The sequence below is a fragment of the Babylonia areolata genome, chromosome 23 (genome assembly GCF_041734735.1).
Source record: "Babylonia areolata isolate BAREFJ2019XMU chromosome 23, ASM4173473v1, whole genome shotgun sequence".
In the NCBI taxonomy this organism is placed as follows: domain Eukaryota; kingdom Metazoa; phylum Mollusca; class Gastropoda; order Neogastropoda; family Buccinidae; genus Babylonia; species Babylonia areolata.
In genome coordinates this window covers 9,793,483-9,800,018 of record NC_134898.1, presented here as the reverse complement: position 1 = coordinate 9,800,018, position 6,536 = coordinate 9,793,483, and positions in this window count along the sequence as shown.

The following is a 6,536-nucleotide window of genomic DNA, read 5'->3' as shown; positions in this document are numbered from 1 at the left end:
TCGGCACATATATATATCGACTGATTTTTCAGCATATTTTTTCATAATCGCATTGATGTATGGTTGATGTGGCTCTGAATAGACAAAATTATTGTGATTTATGTAGGAAAAATCCGACATTGCTTTATTTTGGTCAAACTTGAAAACACTTATGATAAGTAAGCACATTTTAGAGAAATGTTTCCATGTAAAACAGAATGTTGTCATACAGCATGTACAAATATTGTTGACTTTTTTTTTACGAAATTAATGTGTGTGACCATCCCACTTACCACAGATTTGAGGAGGGTAGCCAGTGGGAACAAACTTGTCACTGAAACACTCAAAGCTCCAGCCAGACATTTGGAACTTTTGGTTGTCAGGATCCCAGGGCACGAAGGTCACCTTGAAGTCACCGTTCTTGGCCTTTGCCCACGTTCCGGATTTGTCTTTGCCGAACACTAGCACATCCTTTGTCTTCAGGTTTCCATCTTTCTTGTTGAACAGGTCATCTTTCCAGCCATTTAAGTACTGCAATGGGCATTATTCAATATTCATTTCGTTTTTGTGCTACTTAGTTTTGGGACGTTGTTTGTGTGTAGACAGTAAAATTATGAAGCATCTTAAATTCAAACGAGTTTCTGACCCAAAAAAGAATGAATACAAAGTGTTTGCACTGTAAAGATTGTGTTCATCATTACAGAGTTATAGAGACGTTGTTATTTGTAAAAAACAAACAAACAAAAAATCAAAAAAAAAGTCTTACAGAATGAGTGAAATACATAAACCGAGAAATGATGGATTGCGTTGCGTGCTTAACTGGTAATTGAATAAGTAGATTAATAAATGAATTGATTAAGGCAACCACCTACTATATCAGAAATACTGTTATCAATGATAAACTCTGATGAAACAAACGACACATCTCTAGTGAAGAGAAGTAATATTCTGATTCTCTAACTGAAACAGATGATAAAGCCACCCACCTTGACAGCAATCTTGTTATCAGTACGGCCCTCCCAGCTGCTCTTGCTTTCCAATGGCTTCACTCCCAGCCACAGAGAATCCAGACGGTACTTAGGGTGCAGGTAGATGTTACCAGGGGTCAAGGTCACCATGTAACTGCCACATCTCTGACGCACTGCGTGGTACTTACAGGGCATCTTGGTGTCCTCCTTTCTGCCGTTAAACTGACGCACCATGCGTCCGTTGCCTTCACACTTCTGTTTGCTGGCCATGGCTGTGTCACCAAGACATTTTTGTGTGTCATGAAAGGAAAGATAGTGTTTCATGTCTTCGTTTTTACACTTTTTCTAAAGAATTATGTTTATAAAGGCACATATGTAAAAAAGCTGTCTAAGGAAACTAGTTGACAAGGACTGATATATATATAAACAAAAGATTTTCCTTTCTCATAATTCTTTCATGTTTCCTTAAACATTCTTGGCCTATTGTTTTGTAACCAAAGTCTTGTTGTTACATATAAAGCTGCTTAAACATAAACATTATGACGTTGTGGCTGAATATTTTAACAAATAATGTCATGTGAATAATGTACTGAATATAGAAGAGTAACACAGTGTAAATACGGACAGAAAGGAGGGAGGGAGAGGGAGAAAAGAGAGTGAGTAAGAGAGAGAGAGAACAGAGAGACATACTCAGACACGAATATATGCAGAAGTGAAGGAGGAGAAGAGGGAAATGCAGTAGGGAGATAACGAAAGACAGAGAAACAGAGACATAGGCCCGTATATCTATACACAGAGAAAGAGAGAGAGTGGGAGCAAGGCAGAGTAAAAAGAAGAGATCAGTGAGAAAGAGAGATTGAAAGAAAGGAAGAAAGTCTGAAAAAAGAAAGAAAGAAAGAAGGAAAAGGAAAGAGACAGACAGACGGTTAGACAGAGCACAACAAAACACAGCATGGCACAGCAGGATGGCACAACATAGAACAGTATATTACTGTACAGTACAGCAGCACAGTACAGTACAGTACAGTACAGTAATCATATGCTTATATCTTTACGCTCATGTCAAACTAACTGTTAGAAAGAACTCACCCACAGCAGCCACGGTCAGGGTTACCAGTAAAACACACAGCTTCATGGTGATGTGTCCTGACAAACACATGATTTCAGTGGGAACGTAAGTGTCAACAAGACTTAGCATCGTTTGTTCGGCTTTCAGTGGGGTGGTGATTATCAACAAGACTTAGCATCGTTTGTTCAGATGTCAGTTTCAGTGGGATGGTAAGTGTCAACAAGACTTAGCATCGTTTGTTTGGCTTTCAGTATAGCCTCACGTTCTCTTCCTTGCATTCTTCTCATTACTACAAATGCTACTGCTACTACGACTGCTACTTTTGCTGCTGCTGCTGCTGCTACTATCTCTTTATTCTGGTTCAGCAGACTGGAGCAGGTTGGAAGATGACATACGGCCTAACATCATTGTCTTGCATCTTGAATTTGTGCCATGAGTCTCGAGTAGTCAGCCTCTCTCTCTCTCTCTCTCTCTCTCTCTCTCTCTCTCTCTCTCTCTGTCTGTCTGTCTGTCTGTCTCAATCTGTTTCACTCTCTTCATGTATCTGTGTCTCTGTGACTCTCTGTTTCTGTCTGTCACTGTCTCTCTTTATCTCTGTATGTTTGTCTCTTTCTCTACCTCCTTCCTTCTCACTCCCTTTCTCTCTGTGTGTCTGTGTCTGTGTCTGTCTGTCTCTCTCTCTCTCTCTGTCTTCCTCTTTCTCTCTGTGCCCCCTCGCCCTCTCTCTCTCTCATTCACACACACACACACACACACACACACACACACACACACACCTCCTGTAGGCAGATAGATAGACAGATAGGTACAAAAACTTCCAAACTCACCCTCTGTATTTCAGTCGTTGGCAGATGCTTGCAGTGAGGAAGGAAACCTCTGTGTACTTATCAGTGGTGTCTGAGGAATTTATATACGTTTTGTTTTATCGGTGACAGTCAAGACGTCAGCAAAATCACTTCATCTAAAATTGAAGTAACAGGTGCACTTGCTTTGCAGTTAATCTAAAATTCATATGAAGGCCATTATTTTCAAACATGAATAAATCGACATATGGCAGAATAAATATGAATAATTCAGTTAAGGTATTCCTAATCCCAGAAATTATAAAAAGCAGCAGTTAAATAAAATCGCTGCCATCACCCATCTTGGTAAAAAAAAAAATATGCCTTTCAAACACAAATGCGCAATTACATGAGTGTTTGCCTACACAAACACATATGTACATATATACACTTATATACACGCACACACGCACGCATGCACGCACGCACGCACGCGCACGCGCTCTCTCTCACACACGCACACACACACACACACACACACACACACACACACACACACACACACACACACACACATACACACTTGAAACAAAAGTGCATATATGAGTATTCATGTATACACGGACAATCACAACATACGCGAGTACATTAGCATGCTCACATGCTTGTTTACACACAGGCGCGCGCACGCTCACACACGCACGCACGCACATTCACACACACACACACACACACACACACACACACACACACACGCACATTTTACACCATCTGTTGATATCTTCATATAATAGAATAAACCCAAAATGATGACCACCATTAGAATTTCAGATTCAGTTCAGCACAAGAGCATCGGCTGTGACGGCTGGCTGCGATGTGGTTTTTGCTGACCACGTTGTTTGCCTGGAAGAGCGAGACAGACGGTATATAAACGAAACCAACATTGCAGATTCATGAAGGTTTCTTTTCCTCTGTGTAAGTAAATGACAGCAGTTCTAAGAACTTCTGGGCAGAGTAGAGAACGTCGTGGTAGAGTAGTGATAACGAGCAAACTGACCACTGAATGAATAATCTATTGTTGGTAAGAGAACACGGCAGTACAGCAATAGTATTCACCTACTGTTAATTAATGCTAATTAAAACAATCGTCGTTTTCAGGACAAGATCACCATGAAGCTGTGTGTTGTGATGATGGCCCTGACCTTGGCCGCTTTGGGTAAGTTGTTTCTGATTTGCTTTTGTTTCATACACTACCATCCTTCCTGAAGCATGTCTTGACGTGTAAACTTGTCAGTTAGAACCTGTACTGTACTGAGCTGTTCTCTACTTGTGAAGTGCTGTGCTGTGCTGTGTCGTGGTGTGTTGTATTGTTCTGTATGGTACAGGAGAGAGAGACACAGAGAGAGGGAGACAGAGAGACAGACAGAGAGACTGATAGACAAAGAGACACAGAGTGGAGTTTATTAATGTCTGTTGTGGCTGAAGATATTCGCCTTTTTTATTCAGTCAGTCAACCAGTATCTTTGTCTGTCTCACTGTCTCCCTTCCCCCCTCTGCTCTCTCTCTTTCTTACCTTTTCTCTTCTTTCTCCACGCTTCTTTTCCTCTTATTTCTTTCTCTCCTCCTGTCTCTCTTTGCATATTGCTGATTGTCTCTGTCCTTTTTCGATTCAGTAATACATTACATCCCATCCGGTGCCTTATCTAGATCAATGCGCCGAATGATTAATCACAGACAACATTGTAGTAGCATGATGATGCTCGTATTAGAAGATCTATGTGCTTAGAAAAGTCATAATGATCAGCCACTTGTCTCTTTGCTATATGGGTGGGAATATTGATTCCACTCATTTGATTATATGCTGACATATATAATACTTTGATTCTGCAAATTTATTTAATAATGATAATAATGATAACAGTAATAATAAAACAATATTTAAAAATATAATAATAATAATAATAATAATAATAATGTACATTTGAATAGCGGTCATTTCTCTCTTAGAACTCCAAAGTGAACCGACATGAGTGGTGGTGGAGAACAAAGAAGCTGAGAGTGCTCATAGAAAAATGTGATTCTGGTGATGAGCGAAAAGCAGAGATAGAATCAGATGCACGGATATAATGAGGAATGTTGTTACAGATGTGAGGAGCAGCAAAGAAGAAAAAACGTTCACCATAGGTTCTTGCATTGACACGAGGAAGTTTCAATAGGTAACAGTCGGAGAAAGAGGGTAAACACTGATAAGTTCAGAAAGATATGTAGGTCCTGCAGAGTGGAAAGCAGAATAGCAGACACGTAACTTCTTATCTAATTCTCGCTTCAATGGGAGCCAAAGTAGAGTGCAGAGGTGGAGAGAAATGTGATCAGTACGTGGGACTCTGAGAGTCAGACGGGCAGCATTGTTTTGAAGTTTTTGAATTCGCTGGAGAAGATTATGTGGACAGCCTTTGAGAAGAGAATTCCAGTAGTCAATTCGTGACAGCCCAAAAGCAGAAATAAGAGATTTTGTTTCAGCAGAAAGGTTCTGACGGATAGAGCTGATGTGACGAAGTTCACAACTGACTATGCGTATCAGATTGACTACCTGGGTGTGTCTTCATGTTTTATATTTATTTGCTTATTTATCATCATTGTTGTCTTATTTATTTAATCATTTATTTATCATTATTATTATTTTATCATTATTTTCATTACTACTATCTTTTTTTTCCATCATAATTATTATTTATTTATTTATGTATGTACGCTTATATATATATATTTTTTTTTTCAAGGCCTGACTAAGAGCGTTGGGTTACGCTGCTGGTCAGGCATCTGCTTGGCAGATGTGGTGTAGCGTGTATGGATTTGTCCGAACGCAGTGACGCCTCCTTGAGCTACTGATACTGATACTGCTGAAGGTTCCTTGGTGATTTAGAAAACATCCTTTTATATTTCCATTTCAAATTAGGAATATATTGTTTCATTTGTACATGGCAACATTGGGAAAAAGAAGCACTTTACAAATAGTCTTATAAAATGAATTCAGTTCAGTTCAGTTATACATGGAAGCGTAACTGCGTTCGAACAAATCCATGTAAACTACACTTCATCTGCTAAGCAGATGCCTGACTAGTCGTATGACGTAAAGTGCATGTTTAGACTTTGAAGAGAGACCTTCGGAGAAAGGGAACAAATATAATGTAATAAGAAATGTGACAATGTTATAGCAATAAACAGAATAGTAAATTCATTATTTCAATTTGATAATAGTTATTATTAATCAACCTTGAACTAATCTTAATTTGTTGATAATTTGATTAATAAAATAAAAATAAAAATAATAAACACATGAATAATAGACGAATGAATAAGCAAATAGAAATAAAAATCATCATGATGTTTATATTGATAGTGATAAAAATAAGAATGCAGGAGGAACGAAATGATAGATAGATAGATACATAAATAGATAAATAAATGAATATATAGTTATTGATTATGATAAAAAGGAAATATATCAAATTATAGTGCAGGGAAAGATAAGTAGAAGACAACACAAATGAAAGAGAGTGGAACAAGCTCAGGGATACCCTATCATGTGCACCATCCCATGCGCATACACCAACACATGTGTAAACACACACACACACATATGCGCGCACGCGCTGAAAGACATTAAAAGATGCCTTTCTATGTAATATAAAGAATTTGTGTGGATGATACAGCCATGGCCAGCAAACAGAAGTGTGA